Here is a 24651-nt window from a genome sequence, read left to right on the forward strand (position 1 = left end):
CCCATTTGCCCAGACCTGTGTGTTCAAACAGACATAACCTGTGGAAACATGGACTAATTGCTAAGGAGGAGTACAAAAGAATAGCACAAGCATGTAGAGACAAAATCAGAAAGGCTAAGGTAAAATATGAGTTACACCTAGCAAAGGACATAAAAGGCAATAAGAAGAGGTTCTTTAAAGACATTAGGAGTAAAAGAAAGTTTATGTCTTCTTAGCAGGGAAGGAGAGCTAATAACTGATGACATCAAGAAGGCTGAAGTGTTTAATGCCTATTTTGCTTCAGTCTTCAATAAAAAAGTTAATAGTGACCAGATACTCAACAGAATTAATTTTAACAACAAGGAAGAAGCAATGCAAACCAAAATAGGGAAAGAACAGGTTAAAGAATATTTAGATAAGTTAGATCAGGATGGCCAACCTGAGCCTGGGAAGGAGCCAGAATTTACCAATGTACATTGCCAAAGAGCCACAGTAATTTGTCATCAGCCCCTCCCACCCCCGCTCCCAGCGCCTCCCACACCTGGCAGCCCCGCTGATCAGCGCCTCCCTCTCCCTCCCCCACTTCCCATTCAGCTGTTTCGTGGTGTGCAGGAGGCTGGTGGGGGAGGGAGGAGCGAGGGCACGGCAGGCTCAGGGGAGGAGGTGGGAAGGGGTGGAGTGGGGGCAGGGCCTGTGGCAGAGCCAGGGATTGAGCAGTGAGCACCCCCCGGTACATTGGAAAGTTGGCACGTGTAGCTCCAGCCCCGGAGTCGGTGCCTATACAAGGAGCCGCATATTAACTTCTGAAGAGCCGCATGTTGCTCCGGAGCCACAGGTTGGCCACCCCTGAGTTAGATGTATTCAAGTTGGCAGGCCTGATGAAATTCATCCTAGGGCACTTATGGAATTAGCCGAAGCAATCTCAATCATTAGCAATTATCTTTGAGAATTCATGGAGGAAGGGTGAGGTCCCAGAGAACTGGGGAAGGACAAACATAGTAACTATTTTTAAAAAAGGTGAACAAAGAGGACTTGGAGAATTATAGATCAGCCAGCCTAACTTGAATACCTGGCAAGAAATGGAAGAAATTATTAAACAATTAATTTGTAAACTCCTAGATGATAATAGGGTTATAAAAAATAGCCAGGGTAGCCTAATTTCCTTCTCTGACAGGGTTATTGGCCTAGTGCAGAGGTTCTCAAACTGTCGTCTGTGGACCACCAGTGGTCCGCAAACTCCATTCAAGTGGTCTGCAGATAGTTCCCTCTAAGGTGCATGTCTAGGCAGCCACACACGAGAGAATGAAGGGCCACCCACCTAATGAGTGGAGCCGTGCAGGCGTGGCTCCAATTAGGTGCCTGGACATTGGAGAAGACGCACATGTAAGGTGAGATGGTGGCCTTGGGGGGAATAGGAGGTAGGTGAGAGGGGGTAGGGGGAATTTGGGACATGCAGGGCTGCAGAGGCCAGAGAAAGAGGTGACTTTCCCCAGCTCCAGGGCTGCGGCTGCCAGGGAGAGACAGCCCTCCTTCCCAGTCTCAGCTCTGTGACTACTGTGGTGGGGGAGAGACCCCCCTTCCTTCCCAGCACCAGCTTGGGGGCTGCTGCGGTGTGGGAGAGAGGGCACATCCATCACATTAGAAAGGTTAAGACTACTGATATTGAAATATGAGTTGTGTGCTTTTATTTGTAGAACAAAAAAAATTATTATAAAGGTTTTTTTATATAGTGCTTTTATCCAAAGCGCTTTACAATAGTTAGCTAACAGTACAAACAACATCTGGAAAAATCAGTAAGTGGTCTGCCGAGACCCTCAGAAATTTTCAAGTGGGCCACGAAAAAAAAAGTTTGAGAGCCACTGGCCTAGTTTATGGGGGGAAGAAATAGATGTGAAATATCTTGATTTTAGTAAGGCTTTTGACACAGTCTCACATGACAGTCTAATAAGCGAACTAGGGAAATGTGGCCTAGACGAAATTACTGTAAGGTAGGTGCACAACTGGTTGAAAGACTATACTCAAAAAGTAGTTATCACTCGTTCACTGTCAAACTGGAAAGGTGCATCTAGTGGGGTCCCACAGGGATCAGTCCGAGGTTTGGTACTAGTCAATATTTTCATTAATGACTTTGGATAATGGAGTGGAGAGTATTCTTATAAAATTTGTGGATGACACCAAAATGGGGGGTGAGGGGGGGTGTTTTCAGGCAATTTGGTGGACAGGATTAGAATTTAAATGACCTTGACAAATTGGAGAATTGATATGTAATCAACAGGATGAAATTCAATAAAGATGAGTGCAAAGTGTTCTCTGTGATGAGAGAAAAACAAATTCACATCTACAAAATGGGGAATAACTGGCTCGGTGGTAGTACTGCTGAAAAGGAACTGGGTGGGGGGTTATAGTTGATCATAAATTGAATATGAGTAAGGCTGTGAGTTTTTCACGGAGGTCACAGAAATCATGGATTCCATGACTTTCTATAACCTTTTTGTGTCTCTCCCCACCCCCCGCCTCCTCCAGCAGCAGCAGAGTTTGGATGTGGGAGGGGGCAGGGGACCTCCCCCTTGCTTAGCTGCTAGGCGGAGACATGGCCAGGCAGATCTGCGTACTGCCTCTGCCCAGAGTACTGGATTTGCAGCTCCCATTAGCCAAGAACCGTGGCCGGTGGGAGCTGCGGGGGCAATGCCTGCAGGCGGAGGCAGCGCACGCTGCAGAGTTGCTTGGCCACGCCTCCGCCTAGCAGCTTAGTGAGGGGGATGTCGCCTCTTCCGGGGAGCCCCCCAGGTAATGCTGCCCAGAGCCTGCCTCACCCAGTCCTGTGCCCCAGCCGCCTGCCCCCTCCCATACACAAACTCTGCTGCTGCTGGGGAGGGAGGTGCGGAGCCAGGTAGGGAGCCTGCTGGCCCGCCACCCCTCCACCCCACAGCACCAGCGGGGGTCCCGAGGCGTGTGCTGTCGCCTGTGCCACCCCAGCACCAGCAGGGTTCGTAGGCGCCTCCCCCCAGCACCCAGGCCGCTCTCCCTCAGCCCCCGCCGCCAAGTTTTAGTCACGGGTATATAGTAAAAGTCATGGACAGGTCACAGACTGTGAATTTTTGTTTACTGCCCGTGACCTGTCCATGACTTTTACTAAAAATACCCGTGACTAAAACGTAGCCTTAAATATGAGTCACCAATGTGTTGTAGTTGTGAAGACTGCTATTATAATTCTGGTCTGTATTAACAAGAATGCTGTATGTATGACACAGGAGGTAACTGTCTCACTGTACTTGAGATTGGTGAGGCCTCAGCTAGAGTACTATGACCATTTCTAGGTGCCACTCTTTAGGAAAGTTGTGGATAAATTGGAGAGAGTCCAGAGGAGAGCAACAAACATGGTAAAAGGTTTAGAAAACCTGATCTCTGAGGAAAGGTTAAAAAAACTGGGCATGTTTAGTCTTATGAAAAGAAGACTGAGGTGGGACCTGATAACAGTTGTCAAATATGTTAATGACTGTTAAAAAGACGAGAGTGATCAGTTCTACAAGTCCACTAAAAGCAGGACAAGAACTAATGGGCTTAATCTGCAGCAAGGGACATTTAGATTAGATATTAGGAAAAACTTTCTAACTATAAGGGCAGATAAGATCTGGAACAGGCTTCCAAGGGAGGTTGTGGAATCCCTGTCATTGGAGGTTTGTAAGACACAAACAGCTGACAGGGATGGTCTAAGTTTACTTGGTCCTGCCACAGCACAGGGGGCTGGACTTGATGACTTCTCGAGGTCACTTCCAGCCCAACATTTCTATGATTTTGCAGCTTGTCTTTTTTCCAGATTTGCCATGTAAATGTGTCCTTTGCTGTGTCTGCAGTTTCCAGTTTTAGCCATTTTCTGCACTGACTCCCTGAAAAGTAGTCAAAGTGGGTAAATTGCATAATTAAATCATGTGTACTAGAGATGGGAAAAATCTTTTAATCTTTCCTCCCAACCCCTTGACTTTGAAGATGAGTTGTGGGACACTGACCCTCCTCCCAGTTATTGTAAACTTTTTAAAGTCCCAACAGTGACCTGATCCTCTCTTCCAAAGTATAACCCTCCAGCATGCCAAGCATGATCTACCCAGCTGCCCACCCCAGGTGCACTATGCAGGACACAGAAGGTTGCCTAAGGCCATACATATCTGGCTGTCTGCAGGGTTCGACAAACCCAAGAGTGTCTAGAACTGGAAGCAAAGTTCCCCACAAGGAGGGCCTTTCTCACAGTATTTCTTTTGGGATGGTGGAGGAAAGGCTTGCAGAAGGAGACCTGTTTTCATGAGATTCCTGGATATGTTCTGCAGACTCGAGGTTCAGGAGAGCCTCCAAACTTTCAAATGGGTGTCAGAACCAACCTCCAAATGGTTAGGTTCACTTGCTACTCATGCTAAGGCTGATCCTGGGAACTGTAGAGTAAGACCCCGTCTTACCTCTGTTTCAGGGAAAAACTGTTTGGAAGAAGGTTTCAGAGTGGTAGTCTGTATTAGCAAAAACAACGAGGAGTCCTTGTGGCACCTTAGAGACTAAAAAATTTATTTGAGCATTGTACATTGGCCAAACCGGACAGTCTCAATGCAAAAGAATAAATGGACACAAATCTGACATCAAGAATCATAGCATTCAAAAACTAGTAGGAGAACACTTCAATCTCCCTGGTCACTCAGTAACAGACCTAAAAGTGGCAATTCTTCAACAAAAGAACTTCAAAAACAGACTCCAACATGAAACATCAGAACTGGAATTAATTTGCAAACTGGACGCCATCAGGTTAGGCCTGAATAAAGACTGGGAGTGGCTGGGTCATTACAAAACCTAAACCTAATTTCCCTAATACTAATTTCCCCCTACTGTTACTCACACCTTCTTGGCAACTATCTGAAATGGGCCACTCTCATTACCACTTCAAAAGTTATTTTTCCTCCCTTGGTATCCTGCTGTCAATTGAATTGTCTCGTTAGACTGACCTCACACTTGGTAAGACAACTCACATCTTTTCATATATTTATACTTGCTCCTGTGTTTTCCACTCCATGCATCTGATGAAGTGGGTTCTAGCCCACGAAAGCTTATGCCCAAATCAATTTGTTAGGCTCTAAGGTGCCACAAGGACTCCTTGTTGTTTGGAAGAAATGATTCGTCTCTGGTGCAGTGGCACAGAGAAGGGAGGGTTTCTGGCTGTGACAAGGCAGGTCTGGGTTGGGACTCTTGCCTGGAGTTGAATCCCAATGGTCCCTCCACTCCTAGTTTGTGCTTCCTTTTCTGTAAGCTCTGCACTGTAGCACCTTAGGTGCTAGCAGTGACGGGGAATGTGAGTGTAAATGCATTAACATTTTAATCATCGTATCAACTAACCACTCTCAGAGCAGCTCTAGATTATACAATGGTTACAACCCCAGCAGTTGATCTGTGCCATCACTCACACCATTACTAGCACAGGATGCACCAGTGGGAAAATGGGCAGATAAATTCTAGCACGGACAAGGCCTCAGTGATCTTCTTTCCCCAACTACTAGTCCCTAACTACTGCTTTAGATCAGAAATCAGCACAGGTGAGGCAGGTGTGTTGGGGGTCAGGATGAGGAAGATGCTGCATAAGCTGCATTGCAAATCAACAGGCTGGCAGGAGCATCCAGTGGGACGAGAGTTTGTGGCTCTCTCTCCCGCCTTGATGCAGGTGGTTTCAGTGGTCCGTGTGTGTGTGTGTTGGCTTGATTTGCGTCTGGGGGTGGGAGAGTAAGGCAGATGCTGAAGATGCATATGCAGTGAAGTACTAAAGATGGATGGCGCCTGTGGGTGAGGTGCTCACTGGATGCTCAGGGCTAAGAGCTGTCCTTCCGGACAGACTCTCAGTATGGAAGGGCCCCTTCTCTGCTGTGACAAGACTGAGGGATGGCTCAGGTTTAGTGACTCGGTTTCAAGCCTTCCTAATTTTTATTTTAAAAATCAGCTTGGCAAAATGCTCATTCCTTAGTGAGAATAACCTCTATGCTGGGTCTGGAGCTTTACACCAAAGCAAGTGGCCTCAGTTTTGGGAAAAAAATATCTGTTTGGGGCAAGGGTAGTGTGTTGCCCCACTTTCCAGGCTCAAGCTGGCTAGGGCCAAACTTTCAAAGGTGGTAACTGGTTTGGGGTTATCTCTGTTTGTGGGTGTCCCCCATTGAGACACTGAGGGCCTGACTTTGAGAGGTGCTTAGCACCCACAAGTCCACTTGAAGTCAATGAGCGCTGCAGGTATTCAGACCTCAGAAAACCAGGCCTCTGTGTATCTTCAGCACCCAAAATTGGTGGCTACTCTTTTGGATGTTTTATCCTAACTGGATTTTGTTAATTTGTCCTCTTTTAATAAATAATCATAATAATAAAGTGTTGGAGAGAGTGAAAACAGGCAAACCAACTTTTGGAAAGAGGCCAAGAATGGAAAATTTAATCCCTAAAAGAAAATTATCGAAAATGGGCTTCTTGTCCTTTAATAAAGTGTTCACCATTGGGCAACCCTAACCTATGTAATTAACTGTTGAAAGAGTTAAAAAAATGGAGAGCTGCTCTTGTCCCTGGCCTGCTTTGCCAACTGAGGATATAAACTAGTCCTTAAAATCATTGTGCCTAACAGTGATGCAGCAGCTTTTGGGAGGGAGGTGGTGGGGGAGACTTAGGAATATCAGATGATTTCTGTTACCCTTTTAAAACTTTTTCCTTGGATGCCCAGCTCCTGGGATTGGGGTAAGTTTGTCTCTTCTACTGTCTTCCTTCCCTCCCTGCTTCTGAGCCACCCTGATGGGATCAGATCAGTCTCTGTAGGCACTAGCAAGACTGCACCTAGAATATTTGTGCTTAATTGTGTGCGCCTCAGTGCCTGAAAGACGTTGATGAATTGGGAGTTCAGAGAAGGGTAACAGAAGTGATTAAGGGGCTCTAGGGAATTCATAAGGCGCTATTAAAAGAACTACAGGTACTGTCGAAATGATGAGTAAAGAGGAGCTGCTATGGAGTTGAAGGTTGTAATGCTGGAGAGGGAGAGGAATTGTTTAGAGGACCCAAGGGAGTGTAGCCAAAATAAAAAGAAACAGAATGAAATTGTGAAAGGTGGAGGATTTCAGGTGGGATATCGAGCATTTTTCGTACCCGTGAGAGCCTGTGAGAATGTGGAATGGCCTCCCAAGGGAAGGGCTGGAAGCCCCCTTGCTTGGGCCATTTGAAAGTAGGACTAGATAAACCCCTGAAAAATGTACAGGGAACAATCCTGCATTTGGCTGGGAAGGGAAAATAAAAAAGATGTCAATGAACTAAAGAGGTCTTTTCCCTCCTTCCAGTTCCTTTAGTTCTAATAAGAATCTCAGCAGCATCTGGAGTGAGGGGCTCCCATCCTTGTAGAAAACCCATCCTGACAGGTTCAGGATCAACTGAGTAATAGCAGAGGCTAGTATGTAGCGGGGAGGTGATGGGTAAGCTCTGTGCCCTGCTTTCATTTTAGGTGTAATCTCTTGTTGCCAAATGTGGCTGTGACGAGATGAACGGGTCCCCAACATCCACTGTGAAATATAGATGAGCCTATGAGACATGCAGGAGGAAGAATGGGCTTTGAGATTTATACATTATTACTTTCATCTCCGGTATTACAAATAACCCAAACACACACCAGAAAGCGATGTTACAATCCTGAAATTTTTATTGGACACACATACATGCTACCCTCTGAGGCTAGCTCTCCTCTCCCTAAATATTAATGGTACATACAATTGTCCTGATGTTGGACGAGCTAGAAGCGCAGGACAGGGAGGAGGAGGAGGAAAGGATCAAAACCTGTCAGTGCCCTACTTGACTCCATAAGCTGTTGTGTGGAATATGTCCACTGAATCCCTGCTCAGTGCTTCTCAAGGAAGTAGACAGCTTCCACAAGGTCTCTGCCAATGTTCCACTGGCAAATCTAGGTCCTCCTCAGACCCAATCACTCCTTCCCTATTCCATCCACCCCCCTCTCTGCCTCCTTACTCCACACCCCACTCCAACCTTCCCCTGATGCTGCCCTTCCAGCCTCATCTCACCCTCCAGCAAACACCTCCTAGAAAAGAGTCTGAAGTAATTGAAGCAAAGAGTATGCACAGAGAATTAATTATGGTGCCTTTTGAAAGTATCCCTCATTGCTCTGCTGTGGCTGACCAGCCATTAAGAGAAGCTCTGTGGATGCTGTTCTGGAGCCCCCCATCATTAACTGTGTGGTCCAGAATGAATCCTTCATCTGGAGGAGATAGTCCTTTAAATGAACAGCTGGGTATGTCTCATGGTATTGGGATGAAAGCAAATTAATGTTACTGATTTGAATATTCTTCTGGAGCGGAGCAGGGGCCCAAGAAACTCCTGGTACTTGTTGCTCAGTTTAACCATTTGAACACCAAGGAAGAGAATATTGGTCCTGAGGTCCTCTTCCCACCCTCTCCCACCCCTGCAGCCCCATACTGATGTCCTGTGTCCCTTGGTGATCCTCTTTTTCTCTCCTTTCCTAAGCTCAAGGCTCCTCTCACAAACCCTGGTCACTGAAAGCATCCTCACCAAATCCTCTCCTGCTGCTGATTCTCCCCATCCAGTGATGTCTTGGCTCTCTTTCCAGTCCTGATCCTTCCCTGATGTGACACAACCAACTCCCTGACCTGCAGTTGTTATGATAATACCTCAGTCTAATGCACTCCTTGATCTTTGCCAGGTCCCTACCTGACATCTGGCTAAGCCCTTCCTAGTTTCCCTCCCCTGCATGCTCTGCCTCCTTAGGTTCTATCTCCAATGTAATTCCTACCATGTGTTTTGGTTGGTTGCTTTTTGGGAGGGTTGGGGAAAGAGACTACTTACAGCAGTCCCCAGTATGGTTAAAATGGGGCTCACTCTTACTGCACAGATTAGGTTGAACCATATTTTAAACAAATTCCTGACCCATGTTACAGCCATGCAGAGTTGATTTTAAGTGTAAAGAGGATCTTTAGAAGTAGCCAGTTTCCAGCAGTTTGTGCTTGTTATTTTCTTCTGTAGATCCAAACACACCACATAAAGCTGGATGAGCAGTGTTATAAGCTACATTTTACAGAAATGGAGGCAGGTAGAATTAATGATAGAGGTGGAGGCAGAACCCAGGTTGCCTAGCTTACAAGCCAAGTTGCTATGCATGATGCCACAGTGGCTCTTGAAGAGTAAGCTTCCATTAAGGTACTTCGCGGAGCATATCCACAGGTACCAAAATTAGCTCTGCAGTGCAGGGGAGCAGCCACTCCTTCAGACGCTGCACAATAACAGGGAGATTTTGGCCAAGGACACTGGGCAAAGCCTCATGTAAGCGTGTACAGTGGTCCAGCTGTTCCAGTAACAGAAGAAAAGGCCCAGTGTGGTGTTTTCACAGGCTTTCTTCTTGCACCTCAGCAGGCAGAGAGTATAACAAATGAAGCAAAGAAAAGTCTCTGCTTGGGCCACAGCCTACTCCTCCAATGGGGGGAGCTGATTCTCCAAGGACTCCTCTTCCCTCTGACCACCAGAGAGTTGCTTTTTTGGAGTTTTCCTGGAATTATGGCTTGGCCCTACAGTCCCCAGCCCTGCAATTTTACTCTGCCCAATGGGAGAGCTGCATGGGTAAATCAGGTTACGCACTGTGCTGTACCCCCACTCGACGGCAATGGGATCTTTAGTGTTTACAGACAGTCCAGGAAATGTTGCCAACCTGCAGCTCCCTAGGGCCCCACCAGTGCTAGGGAGAGATTTACTGATCATGCTCTAGCATCTGAGTGAGTGGGAGTGTGAGGAGCTAGCGAACAGGAGCAGCAAACAGGGAAGTTTTGCGAGGGGATTTAGAGAGGGGTTGTGAGAGCCTGATACTCCTAACATTCTCTAAACTTAGGCCAATAGACACCCCTCCTCCCAACCCCCCCATACCAAAACAACCCCCTCCCCCCCAAAAAAAACCAACCCCTCCAAAGGCTGCAGGAGTTTAAATAATGCAGGCAGAAGTCCAGTAGCAGAGTGGGGTCTATCCAGTGTTATTGCACTGAATACAGCATGTATGATTATCTACCCTGTGGGCAGGGGGTGTATGTGTAGATTCAGTGCAAGGAGCTCATGTCCCTCAGAGACCGTGTACGGGCTTTAGAGAACAGAGTGGCTGAACTAGAGGAGCTAAGGGAGATGGAGAGGTACATAGATGAGACTTTTGGGGGCACAGTAGAGTGGTCCCATCCCCAGTCTGAGAGCCTCTGTGCTGTTCAGGAGGATGAAAGTCTCAGGGAAGGAGAACATCAAACTGCAGCGAAGGGAAACGGTCCTGTAGTTGAGACCCAGGGTAGTCAGTAGGTGGACTGTGGGCCAAATCTAGATCGCCAGATGCTTTTGAATCGACCCTGAAATTGTTTTATGTACTTATTATTATTGTTGTTGTTATTTTTTTAATTATTATTTTCTCTGGAGTCTGGAACTTGACCATACCTTGACCAAGAAAATTAGACCTTGATAAAAAATAATTGACTACCTCTGGTTGATACCCTCCTTCCAGATGATGTCCTGGTATTCTCTTGTACTGAGAATACCTCTCCATGGGATGGAATGTCAATTATTAGGAAGAGACAGGTAATAGTAATGGGGGATTAGATCATTAGAAGTACAGATAGTTGGGTTTGTGGTGACCCAGAGAACGATCTGGTGAATTGCCTGCCAGGTGCAAAGGTTGCAAATCTCTTGAGTCATCAAGATAGATTTATGGGGAGTGCTGGGGAGGAGCTGGTGGTCATGGTAAATGGGTACATGTAGGTACCAGCAACATAGGGAAAGGTACAAGAGTGAGGTTCTAGAGGTCAGATTTAGGTTGGTAGGTAAGAGATTAAAGCCCAGGACCGGCATGGTAGCATTCTCTGAAATCCTTCCAGTTCCATGTGCAGGGCCAGTTAGACAGGCAGAACTTCAGGGTCTCACTGCGTGGATGAGATGATGGTGTAGTGAAGAGGGCTTTAGTCTTATTAGGAGCAAGGAAACCTTTTTGGAGCAGGAGGAGCCTATACATGAAGAATAGGCTCCACCTAAACCAAAACAGAACCAGATTGCTGGCATGTCAAATTACAGAAGAATATAAGATGGCAATACTGGGTCAGACCAATGGTCCATCTTGCCCAGTATTCTGTTTCCCAACAGTGGCCAATGCCAGTTGCTTAAAGGGAATGAACAGAACAGGCAATCATCGTGTGATCCGTCCCCTATTATCTACTCCCAGCTTCTGGCAGTCAGAGGCTAGGGACACTCAGAGCATGGGGTTGCATCCCTTACCATCTTGGCTAATAGCCATTGATGAACTAGTCCTCCAGGAATTTTCTCCACATCAGTCATGAATTTTATAGACCTGTATCATGTCCCCTCTTAGTTGTCTCTTTTTCAAGCTGAACCAGTCTTTTAATCTCTCCTCGTATGGAAGTAACAATTAAAATGGTTGTAGAGGAGTTTTAAACTAAGGGCTAGAAAAAGGGGTAAGCAGTAAGGTGGCAAGTTTACAGATGATACAAAATTACTCCAGACAGTTAAGTCCAAAGCAGACTGCGAAGAGTTACAAAGGGATCTCACAAAACTGGGTGAGTGGGCAACAAAATGGCAGATGAAATTCGATGTTAATAAATGCAAAGTAATGCATATTGGAAAATATAATCCCAGCTGTACATACAAAATGATGGGGATCTAAATTAGCTGCTGCCATTCAAGAAAAAGATCTTGGAGTCATTGTGGATAGTTTTCTGTCCACTCAAAGTGTAGCAGCAGTCAAAAAAGCTAACAATATTAGGAACCATTGAGGAAGGGATAGATAATAATATCGTAATGCCACTACATAAATCCATGGTACACCCACACCTTGAGTACTGCATGCAGTTCTGGTTGCCCCATCTCAAAAAAGATATATTAGAAATAGAAAAGGTACAGAGAAGGGCAACAAAAATGTTAAAGGGTATGGAACAGCTTCCATAGGAGGAGAGATTTAAAAGACTGGGACTTTTCAGCTTGGAAAAGAGACAGCTAAGGGGCGATATGATAGAGGTCTATAAAATCATGAATGGTGTGGAGAAAGTGAATAAGGAAGTGTTATTTATCCCTTCACATCATAGGCACAGACTCAGTGGGTGCTCTGGGGCTGGAGCACCCTGGGGGAAAAATGGTGGGTGCTGAGCATTCACTGGCAGCTCCCTCTATCAGTTCCCCCCACACCTGCCAGCAGGTCCCGCAGATCAATGCCTCCCCCTCCCTCCCCATGCCTCCCCGCCCGCTGCAATCAACTGTTCGCGGCGTTCAGGAGTCTCTGGGGGAGGGGGAAGAGGGAAGGGGAGATGATGCGGCACGCTTCGGGGAGGGGGCAGAACTGGGCAGCAAGAAGTGGGAGTGGAGTGGGGGCGGGGCCTTGGGGGAAGGGCCTGGGGCAGAGCTGGGAGTTGAACACCCCCTGGCACTTTGGAAAGTTGGTGCCTGTGCTTCACATAACACAAGATTCAGGGGTCACCTAATGAAATTAATAGGCAGCGGGTTTAAAACTAACATAAGTACTTTTTACACAATGCACAGTCAACACGTGGAACTCATTGCCATGGGATGTTGTGAAGGCCAGAACTATAACTGGGTTAAAAAAGAATTAAATAAGTTCATGGAGGACAGGTCCATCAATGGCTATTAGCCAGGATGGTGAGGGATACAACCCCATGCTCTGGGTGTCCCTAAGACTCTTACTGCCAGATCCATCAGGGGATATGGATCACTTGATAATTGCCCTGTTCTGTCCATTCCCTTTGAAACATCTGGCATTGGCCACTATTGGGAGACAGGCTATTGGGCTAGGTGGACCATTGGTCTGATCCACTATGGCTATTCTCATGTTCTTAAGCTACTGCTGATTGTAGAGACGAGACAGGACCAAAGTTCCCCATAAGCTGGAGCCCCTGCTGACAGGCATCAATCATAGCAGGGTGCTTGGTGCACAGCAGAGCTGCATTCTGGGCAACAGGCTTCTTCTCCCTCCCTGCTCCTCTCTCACTGGTTCATATTTCTGTCTATATATTCTCACGCCAAATACTGTAACTTACAATTAAAGGCTGCTCAGTGCATTGCCTGTCAATGGGATCCACAACATACAGGGAAATCAGCAAAGCTGATGTTGGTTCCTTATTCTCAGTTCCTTATTCAAAGACCACCAGTTAAGGCAACATTACAGTCCAGACCAACCTCAGTATTTGCAGTGGTAGGTTAGTGAGTACAGGGGGAGAGGGTTGGGGTGAGGAGATGGCTGAGAGTGAAGGGTATAAAGTGGGGCTGTGGGAGCAAGTCTAAGGTAGCAGCACAGGCAGCAAAGGGACTATGCTTGAGTAAATCTCCACTTGTGCTGTAGACTGGTTGTTTTAAAAGGAAGCATTCTACTTTCGGGCCCCTTGACATACATAAAAACAGTGATGATGAATAATGGTAATAATTATTTTTAAAATAAAAGTAGCCTATGTGGGAGGAGAGTGTTCAGCGTTATATGGGCTGAAAATTTTAAGTGTTAGAGCCATTTGTTAGCAGAGGGAGTGGAAGAAAAGTCTAAAGGTCAAAAAATCATTTTAACTCCCTTTAACTCCTAAACTACTGAACCAGTTGCACTTCTAACTTTCCTGAAAATTCAGGGCCAGAGCTGCAGAGCCAAATCATTAAAGTCCAAACAAAGTCCTTCGACCTTATTGAATTTTTTTTTAAATTCTCAAAGAGGACATATATACAACTTGAGTAAAAAATCCCTAACTTTGCTCCCCATCTTTGCCAACTTTTACCCAGGGAGAGCAATGTAGTTCGGAAAGAGGTATAAAATGTCTCTAGATTTGCTTCTTCATCAAGTTATAGTGCTGGTCAGTAGATTTTTGTGCCTCAGCTGGTAAATTTTCATGACAGTTCTGCAAGGGTTAGTTTTTAATAGAAAATGGCTAAGAATATTCTTTATTAATATACAGCATCCTCCTCTGAGGCATGTGAGCTCTCACTATCCAGATATTTGTTTGACGTTAACTGGTAGAAAAAAACTTGGCATTGTGATCATTTATCTTTCATCAGCAATCAAAGTTTGGCACGGAATAAAATCTTAGCTTCAGTCACAAAAGAAACCAGTTCTGGACCTTCTCCCACTGAAGTTAGTTGCTGGTGCTTAGCAGTTGCCCCTCTCAGGTGCTGGCGCTTAGCAGTTTCACCTTTCTTGTGGCAGCACATACTATAGTTAGATGTGTTTCCCCCTAGCCTGGGTATAGACCGTGAGGCATGACTGAGGCAAATAAAGACCTGCTTGAAGGGTTTGGGTATGTACCCACGTTCATACTCTATGCACCTCTCTACTCACCCATGCCGTGTCTCCCTCTCTATACAGCTATTTTTAGCAGTGTAGTGCCCCATACTGGATACCCATTGCTGCAGTCTTCCTCTGCCACAAGAAAAGACTAGCAGTGGGGAAAGGTTCCGGCAGCTCTCCGTAACTGGAGCCTTTGCCCGCCGTAGGGAAAGACTCTGGCAGTGAGGAAAGGCTCTATCAGCTTCCCCACTGCTGGAGCTACACATACATTACACATGGCCACCAGTGGTGTATAGCATAGATATAGCCTCTGAAGGTTGGTTCCTGTTTTCTGGGACATGAGCTTTTTACTTCTGACCTCAATTGCCTGAACATTGTGTGGGGAAATGATTTATTCTCTTCTATCTTTTATGCGAGAAGCTTATGTATTTTCTTTCCTTGATAAAAAACATCTTGATGTTTTCAAACTTGTTTATATGATGGTTTGGGGCAGGGCCGGCTCTACTGTTTTTGCCGCCCCAAGCAGCGTGCCGAATTGCCGCCACGGACGGCGGGGGCAGTCCGTGTGCCTTTAGGGCGGCACGCGCATTTCCGCAGCGGCAGTGGCAATTCGGTGGCAGCTTCTGTCTTCAGCCGGAAGACAGAAGCTGCTGAATTGCCACCGCGGGCAGCTGAACATAGAAGCTGCTGCTGAATTGCTGCCGCAGGCAGCTGAATATAGAAGTTGCCACCGAATTCCCACTGCCGAAATGCACATTCCTTCCTAATGGCACATGGACCTGCTTGGAATGCTGGTGCCTGGAGCCAGCCCTGGTTTTGGGGCACTGACTACCACAGAAGTGACTGAAAATGACATTGTTAATCTAAATGTTGTTCTTGCTCCTGGTGCTGGAAAGGGAATCAGTTTGCAAAGAATTCTAAACACCACAAAGGTGAATGTTTTTTTTCACCCAAAAGGAGATAATGTTCTATGGATTATGACTGTCAGGAATATTTAACACACAAATGCTCTTAAGGTTGTTTTGTACACTCAGTGAGCCACTTCAGGAAAGCTTTAGTGCTCTGTCCCTGAGGCTGTAAATTCACCACTTTCCCCTCCAAAATGTTAAACATCCTCCTCTGCAGATATATCCTTTCCTAATCACACACTTGAAGGTTGAAAGCATCAAGTTCATTTCCAAGTGGATAAAATTGCATTTCAAGGGCCTTTACACAGTTGTATCAAGGGAAGTTTCTCTAGACATAATAGATTGAAATTGATCAGGAGAGTCCACTGAATCAGTAACTAGAGCTATTATCCGTTCTTGCTAGCAAAGAAGATGAATGTGATGGGGTAGCCACAAAATTTTCCCTTTGGGCACTCTCCATTTTATTTCTCATTTGAGAATTCGAAAGATATAATTTCTCCAGCCTTTCTATTTTTAGGGCAGCTTTTACAAGACATCCGAAGGGGGAAATGCAATGACCAAAAAAAAAGGTTTATTCTGGTTTTAGATTCTTTATGATGTATAAAAAAGGCCTAAATTTTTTTTTAGGAATATTTATTTTTTGCCTGTTTTAATATTGGAAATGTATGTCTTGTCTTCCAAGTTTTCCTTGGAATACTCTATGGAGTACTCATGAACTGACAGGATTATTGCTTCAAAAACTGTCAAGCAAGGCAAACCCAGTTGAGAGAGTAAGAGATTTTTATTCAGACTGTTTAAAAGATTGTGTGTGTGAGCACGCGCGCTCTCTACATATTTAACTCAAATACCTAATGAGCTCTTGGAAGAAAATGTATCTGTTAAAAGATTTGCAACCATACCCCTTCTTATTTATTATTTATATTACTGTAGCACTTAGAGGCTAGGGCCCCATTGTACGAGGAACTGTACAAGCAAAGAGACAGTCCCTGCTCTGAAAAGCTTACAGTTTAAGGACATCTACACTAAAGCTGCTACAGAGATACAGCTATGGTGCTACAACTGTGCCGCCGTAGCATAGACAATTTCTGCATCTATGGAAGGGTTTTTTCTATTGCTGTATTTAATCTTCCTGTCCAAGAGGTAGTAGCTAGATCATAGAATATCAGGGTTGGAAGGAACCTCAGGAGGTTATCTAGTCCAACCCCCTGCTCAAAGCAGGACCAATCCCCAGACAGATTTTTATCCCAGTTCCCTAAATGGCCCCCTCAAGGACTGAGCTCACAAGGCTGGGTTTAGTAGGCCAATGCTCAAACCACTGAGCTATCCCTCCCCCCCGATGTAAGCTTGCTTAGCAATGCTAGCATTTCCCACCTACTAGCGTGTGGTGTTGCTGGGAATGCTTGAACTCATCATGCACTGAGTGGAGAAGCTGCTGCAATGAAATTGACTGCATAAAGTGGTTTGTTGCATTGCTTGCCATTGAGATGATGTAGAATGTTTACACACCAAGCTTCTTTGTGACAGAACTATTTTAGCATAACCATGCACAATGCCTGCCATATCTCGCTACAGGAACATGACTAAGCATCACCCAGGCATCTTTAAGAAAGAGCTGGCCTTCCCAACTGATCGAATGCTGGTTTCTGAATTGAGCAATAAAGGTGCAGGGGACCATCATGATATTTGGTCTCTTTTATTGAGATCTTGAACATCTTAGTGTAAGCGTGGTGAGGCACCCAGATTTCACAGAAATGATACCAAAATAAATGCTTGCAATAGTAATACTAATAATAAATAACAGAGATGTTGCAGGCTCTGAGTGATCCCAGCAATAGTTTCTTTCAGTGCTTAGTTGCTTAGCATAGGCAATGTCTGAGTAGTTTGAGCATTCCTTAGGGGTTTGCACTGGACTCTTTTCTGGCTGCTCTACTGGACAGAATCATTAAAGCAACTCTTCCCTCCAGAAGCTTGCGGAAACTCGAAGAGCCATTTCTCTTTTTGGACACTGTCTAAGGGTATGTCTACACTACGAGAATAGTTCGATTTTACTTAAATCGAATTAGTGGAACTGATATTACAAAGTCGAACATGTATATCCACACTAAGAACAGTAATTCGACTTTGTGAGTCCACACTAACGGGGCAAGCGTCGACATTGGAAGCGGTGCACTGTGGGCATCTATCCCACAGTTCCCTCAGTCCCCGCTGCCCATTGGAATTCTGGGTCGAGCCCCCAATGCCTGCTGGGGAAAAAAATGTGTCGAGGGTGGTTTTGGGTAACTGTCGTCATTCAACCGTCACTCCCGCCCTCCCTCCCTGAAAGCGCCGTCGGGCAATCAGTTCGCGCACTTCTCTGGTGAGTGACAGCGCGGACGCCACAGCACTGCAAGCATGGAGCCCGCTGTGACCATCGCTGCAGTTATGGCCGTTTTCAACACTTCACACCTTATCATCCACCTTTTTCAGAGGCAGATGCTGAGAAATCGGGCGAGAAGGCTACGGCAGCGTGGTGAGGAAACGTGCAGGTCATCGTAGATGGCTTCGCCGCGATGGGATTCCCAAACTGCGGTGGGGCTATAGATGAAACTCACATCCCTATCCTGGGACCGGAGCACCAGCCCAGCCAGTACATTAACAGAAAGGGCTACTTTTCAATGGTGCTGCAAGCACTGGTGGACCATAGGGGACGTTTTACCAACATCAACGTCGGATGGCCGGGCAAGGTTCATGATGCTCACGTTTTCAGGAACTCTGGTCTGTTTAGATGGCTGCAGGAAGGTATTTACTTCCCGGACCACAAAATAACTGTTGGGGATGTGGAGATGCCTATAGTGATCCTCGGGGACCCAGCCTACCCGCTAATGCCCTGGCTCATGAAGCCCTATACAGGCGCCCTGGACAGTGAAAAAGAACTCTTCAACTACCGACTGAGCAAGTGCAGAATGGTGGTGGAGTGTGCTTTTGGACGTCTCAAGGAGAGATGGAGAAGCTTACTGACTCGCTCTGATCTCAGCGAAACCAATATCCCCATTGTTATTGCAGCTTGCTGTGTGCTTCACAATCTCTGTGAGAGCAAGGGGGAGACGTTTATGGCGGGGTGAGAGGTTGAGGCACATAGCCTGGCTGCTGATTACGCCCAGCCAGACAGCCGGGCGATTAGAAGAGCCCAGTGGGACGCGCTGTGCATCCGGGAGGCTTTGAAAGCTAGGTTCCACAGTGAGCAAGCTAGGTTCCACAGTGAGCAGGGTAACCTGTGACTATTAAGTTTGTTTAAAGAGCAGCTGAACCTGCCCCCGTTTCTTTATCCACTTAATGTTGACTATCCTCTCCAGTTACATACCCCCCTCACCCCGTTGCCCCCCTTCCAACACACCTTTAAAAATAAAATAAATGGAACTTTGTTCATTAACACCGTTTTCTTTATTAAGGGTTTCGTAGTAAAGGGTTGAAACTGGGACGCAGACTGTGGTGGGGAGCGGGTGTAGTGATGGAAAGGACGCTTCTAAACTCGAGGAATGACAGGCTCCTGCTCCTAGAGCGGTCCGCAGTGGTGGACTGGTTGTTTCAATGGAGCCTGCCACCCCTCCTTTTCGGGACTCTGTGTGTGGGGGCTATGTGACTTTGTGGCGGGGGAGGACGGTTACAGAACCCCTGCAGCGTGGCTCTGTCATCCAGGCAGACCGCTGCATAAGATCTGTAACCGCCCTCCCCCACCACAAACTCACATAGCCCCCCCCCACAGAACATGAAAACCACCTGCCAGACTGACCAGGGTGCCTAGTGACTGCAATGTGTGTGTGACCTGCTGCTGAACCTGCCCCCGTGTCTGTACCCTGGTAAAGGTGACTGTCCTCTCCAGTTACCAACCCCCTATCCCCCCTTCAAACACACTCTCCTCTAAAAGAACCTGACGGAAACAGTAATTAACAGAAACATATTTTTTATTAATAACTACACAGTTAGGGGATGACACTGGGACGGGGGCTTGGGTGAGGTGCTTTTGGAGTGAAGGAAAGGACTTATCAAAACTTTGGGAATGAAAGCCGTCTGGTACTTGAGCAGTCTGCAGGGGTGGAGTGACTGTTTTCACGGCCCCTGTCACCCCTCCTTCTTGGGACTTTGGGTGAGGGGGGGATGGGACTTTGTGGCAGGAGAGGGCAGTTAGAGATAGACTGCAGCGGGGCTCTGTCCTCCTGCCTCCGGTCCTGCAGAACATCTACAAGGCGCCGGAGCGTGTCCGTTTGCTCCCTCATTAGTCCAAGCAGCGTTTGAGTCGCCTGCTGGTCTTCCTGCCACCACCTGTCCTCCTGGTCGCTGTGTGATCGCTGGTATTGCGACATGTTCTCCCTCCACTGGGTCTGCTGTGCCGCTTCGGCTTGGGAGCAGCCCATAAGTTCGGAGAACATCTCGTCCCGTGTCCTTCTCTTTCGGCGCCTAATCTGCGCCAGCCTCTGGGAGGGGGATGCCGGGGTAGGTCGGGAGACACTCACAGCTGTGGGATGGGAAAAAGGGAGTGAATTCCTCGCAAAGATACATTTTTATGAACAATGAACATAGTCTTTCTCTGTGAACAAGACCATGCACAGCACCTATCACATGCGCACTCAGGACAAGGTCGAATTTTCGGCCTTCCCATTCAGTGCCTGGGGTCTTGGAGTATAGATCACACAAGCGGGGCAGGACAGCGGAATTCGGGTAGCAGGTGGACATGGTAAGCCTTTTGGCTGCTGAAAGCTTAATTTATAGCAGTGCCCTCCTTTCACGTTCAAAGCAATGCCCCTAGCGTTGGCCAGTTCCTGCTGCCGGCAATCCAGCCAGCATGAACTCTGCCCCTGTCCCACCCTCCTTGCGGCTGTCCCTGGGAAAGATCCCTGTATGCTGCCCCTGTCCCGCCTCCACTGCGTGGCTGTAAACCGCCGGTTACAGTTATGTAAAGGAACAGGCAATCAGTCCCAATACTAACATTCCCCTAATTTAAAGCAGGTCACCATGAGTGATATCACTCTGATGAGGATTTCGGACACAGAGAAAGACCGCATGCTGCGTGAATGCCAGCAAAAACCAGGGGGCTGTATGCAGCCATGCTGTGCGAGGCACTGATCCCGGAGTACTTGCTGCTAGCCTGGCGCAGAAAAGTTTCCTATCATGGAGGACACAATAAGGCCGCTCTCCCCAGGAACCTAATGCAAAGGCTTTCAAATTACCTCCAGGAGAGCTTCGTGGAGATGTCCCAGGAGGATTTCTGTTCTATCCCCGGACATATTGACAGAATTTTCCTTGCACTGGCAAGGACTAAAAAGTAGAGTGCATAGGGCAAAGTAATCCTGCAAAACCAGCCATTTTGAGATACTTTTGAAGTAGTTGCACTGGCAAGGCTAAAAAGTAAAGCGCCTAGGGCAAAGTAATCATGAAAAACTCATTGTTAATATTCCATTCCTGTTCTGATCAAAATAAATGTTTACATGTTTAAAACACTTACTGACTGATGTTTCCCCTGATTCAGGGTCAGGGTTAACGCCTTGGGAGAGTTGGTAAGGGATCTCCGTGAGGGTGATGAAGAGATCCTGGCTGTCGGGGAAATCAGCGTTGTATGCGCTGTCGACTGCCTCGTCCTCCTCATCTCCTTCCTCATCTTCCCCGTCCGCGAACATGTCCGAGGAAGCGGCTGTCGACAATACCCCATCGTCAGAGTCCACGGTCACTGGCGGGGTAGTGGTGGCGGCCACACCTAGAATGGAATGCAGTGCCTCGTAGAAACGGCATGTCTGGGGCTGGGATCTGGAGCATCCGTTTGCCGCTTTGGTCTTCTGGTAGCCTTGTCTCAGCTCCTTGATTTTCACGCGGCACTGCGTTGCATCCCGGCTGTATCTTCTCTCCGTCATGGCTTTGGAGATCTTCTCGTAGATCTTTGCATTCCGTTTTTTCGATCGCAGCTCCGAAAGCACGGACTCATCACCCCACACAGCGATCAGATCCAAGATTTCCCGATCAGTCCATGCTGGGTCCCTCTTTCTATTCTGCGATTGCATGGTCACCTGTGCTGGAGAGCTCTGCATCGTTGCCAGTGCTGCTGAACTCGCCACGATGTCCAAACAGGAAATGAGATTCAAACTGGCCAGACAGGAAAAGGAATTCAAATTTCCCCGGGGCTTTTCCTGTGTGGCTGGTCAGAGCATCCGAGCTCGGACTGCTGTCCAGAGCGTCAACAGAGTGGTGCACTGTGGGATAGCTCCTGGAGCTATTAGCGTCGAATTCCATCCACACCTACCCTAATTCGACATGGCTATGTCGAATTTAGCTCTACTCCCCTCGTTGGGGAGAAGTACGGAAATCGATTTAAAGAGACCTCTATGTCGAACTAAATAGCTTCGTTGTGTGGACGGGTACAGGGTTAATTCGATTTAACGCTGCTAAATTTGACAGAACCTCCTAGTGTAGACCAGGCCTAATTCTCAGCACCATCTGGGAGCTAGAGGTCATTCAGGAGTTAGGAAGCTATGAGCATTGAGGCAATACAGGAAGCTCGTTATGGAGGAGTTAATGCAAGAGTGATGACAGTAGGAGCAGCCCATTATGAGTGGTTGGGAGAGAGGGAAGGGGAGCAGGGAGGCACTGAGGGATTCCACACTGGGAAGGTTCTCATTTGGGCTGGCAGAGTGGGAAAGATAGGTGTATTCTGCATCAGAGAGAATTAGATCTGGCCTGAATATCCTTGTGGGAGTGGTAAGAAGGAGCTGCGAGGGTGACCAGGACAGGATGCCTATCTATAGTAGTGAAGAGGTGGCTGAGAAGCTGGGCTAGGTTGAGATTGCTGAGGAGTAACAGGTAGGGTGACCAGATGTCCCAATTTTATAGGGACAGTTCTGATACTTGGGACTTTGCCTTCTATAGGTACCTATTACTCCCACTCCCTGTCCTGATTTTTCACACTTGCTGTCTGGTCACTCTAGTAACAGGAGGGTTCAGCACTGGAAGGGGTGTGTGGAGGACATAGGATGGAAGAACCAGGAGATGGTCAGGTCTGGGTTCCCAACAGGAGTGGGAGGAAAGGGCAGGAGACTAATTTTTGGATTAGGGCCTCAGTACTACTCAATTTCTGAAGGGTTAATGCTTCCTCCTGCCATCCCATATATATACATGGCCCCCAGCCATAACATCTTCCACTTGTCCTTATTTTTGGGCCAGCACGTTGGCTGGGGGAAGAGACAGCATCTGAAATCTGCAACGCAAACTCACTGGGGCTAGGAATACTGAGAAAGCAGTATAAACTTAGGCAGATAATTTACCCCACAGATGGGTGGGGAAGGAGAATGGCTCATTTCCCCAGGCCAGCAGTGGGTCCACTTCTATCAGTTTGTTTCAAATTCTGCCTTATTCCTGATAAGAACCTTCGGCCACATTTTGTCAATTTTCCCTCTATCGCCTGGCTGATCCAACACTGAGACTGAGATCTGGTGGTTGGAACAAGGTCAAGATTGCTGGTTCTGCTCCCAGCTCTGCCACTGACTTACTGCATAACACTGGGCAAGTCACTTCACCTTTACCAAAGTGAGGCCTGATATAAGTGGATACAATTCCATTGGCTTCAGCAGATATTTCTGCACTTAGCATTTGGGTTGAATTTGTCTTTGTTCCTCTGTTTACCTCCTTGTAAAACAGTAGTCACAATACTTACAATCTCTCTCTCTCAGGGGTCTGCTAACTTAGTAAAGTGCTTTTAGATCTTGGTATTAAAGACTGCATAGGAGGACAGATGTTTATTATTTACAGCCCTCTACAGATTATTCTCCCAGGCATTGCCAGTCATGTTTTAAATGGCTCAAGCAATTGATCTTCTACCACTTCCCTTGGGGAGACTATTTCACTACAATCTAATAGTTCTTACTGTTATGAAATATTTCCTGATTACCCAGCCTGAAATGTTCCCCTTTGCTCTGTTTCATTCCCTTACTCTCTGCAATCAGGTTTCAGAGTAGCAGCCGTGTTAGTTTGTATCCGCAAAAAGAACAGGAGTACTTGTGGCACCTTAGAGCCTACAAATTTATTAGAGCATAAGCTTTCGTGGACTACAGCCCACTTCTTCGGATGCATTCAGAGTGGAATAAATATTGAGGCGATATATATATATATACACACATACAGAGAGCATAAACAGGTGAAGGATTAATGGACACAAATCTGACATCAGGAATCATAATACTCAAAAACCAGTGGGAGAACACTTTAACCTGTCTGGTCATTCAATGACAGACCTGCGGGTGGCTATATTACAACAGAAAAACTTCAAAAACAGACCCCAACGAGAGACTGCTGAGCTGGAATTGATATGCAAACTAGACACAATCAACAAAGGATTGAATAAGGACTGGGAATGGCTGAGCCATTACAAACATTGAATCTATCTCCCCTTGTAAGTATTCTCACACTTCTTATCAAACTGTCTGTACTGGGCTACCTTGATTATCACTTCAAAAGTTTTTTTTCTCTTACTTAATTGGTCTCTCAGAATTGGTAAGACAACTCCCACCTGTTTATGCTCTCTGTATGTGTGTATATATATATATATATCTCCTCAATATTTATTCCACTCTGTATGCATCCGAAGAAGTGGGCTGTAGTCCACGAAAGCTTATGCTCTAATAAATTTGTTAGTCTCTAAGGTGCCACAAGTACTCCTGTTCTGTCTGCAATCAGCGTCTCTCCTTTTTCAGTGTGTACACCTTTATAAGACTTGGAGCCAGTTACTATATTCTCCTCCCTCCTTCCCCCCCAACACACATTTTAGTCATTTGTCCCAGTTATATTTAATTAGTTCTTTTTATCTCTCTTCACAAATCAGTCCCCCTGAATCACACTTCTTGCTTTTCTCTGAGCTCCCTTCAGTTTTACTACATCTTCCTGATGTTTGGGGTGGCTCTAATCCCTCTGGATGCAGCATTCTAGTGCAGTCTCACTAGGGCTGTACAGGAAGGGACACTCTCCTCTTTGTCTGGCGATGCCTCTTTCTCTCACACAAATAAAGCAACTCAAATTCCATTCTACTCCCGGACCTCAAATTGTCCACCCTCTGCTCCCCCAAACTTGCCCCCGTTTTTTTTTCCTCACTGCTGGATCTGGAGATGATCCCTGCATGGCTGGCTCTTCTAATTGCAACTCTAGCCCAGCCATTTCCCCTCTTTCTGTGTCGCCTGAGAACCTTGTCTTTCTACTTAGCTTACACTTGACTGTCTCCCTGAAGTGCCTTTTGGAATGCTACATGAAGGGTGCCCTAAAGAAACAAAATGTATTGTTTCCTATGAGTAACCTACATATGTCCATGACATTTGTGTAGAGGGATGGGGACTGAGCAGTGTTCGCTGATGGCTGGGCCCAGAAGGACCTGATGTTACAAAGCTGTTGCACTGTGGTAGGCTGAGTGAATCCTCTTTGTGATGCCACTTTCTC

The 24651-nt window shown here is 46.6% G+C and overlaps 1 protein-coding gene across 2 annotated transcripts in view; it reads left to right on the forward strand.

The window, feature by feature from the left end:
• Positions 1-24651, forward strand: part of LOC117885296 (ephrin type-B receptor 5) — a 142014-nt gene that overhangs the window by 5386 nt on the left and 111977 nt on the right. The gene's annotated exons all lie outside the window — the stretch shown is intronic.

The sequence above is a fragment of the Trachemys scripta genome, chromosome 1 (assembly GCF_013100865.1).
Source record: "Trachemys scripta elegans isolate TJP31775 chromosome 1, CAS_Tse_1.0, whole genome shotgun sequence".
NCBI lineage: Eukaryota > Metazoa > Chordata > Testudines > Emydidae > Trachemys > Trachemys scripta.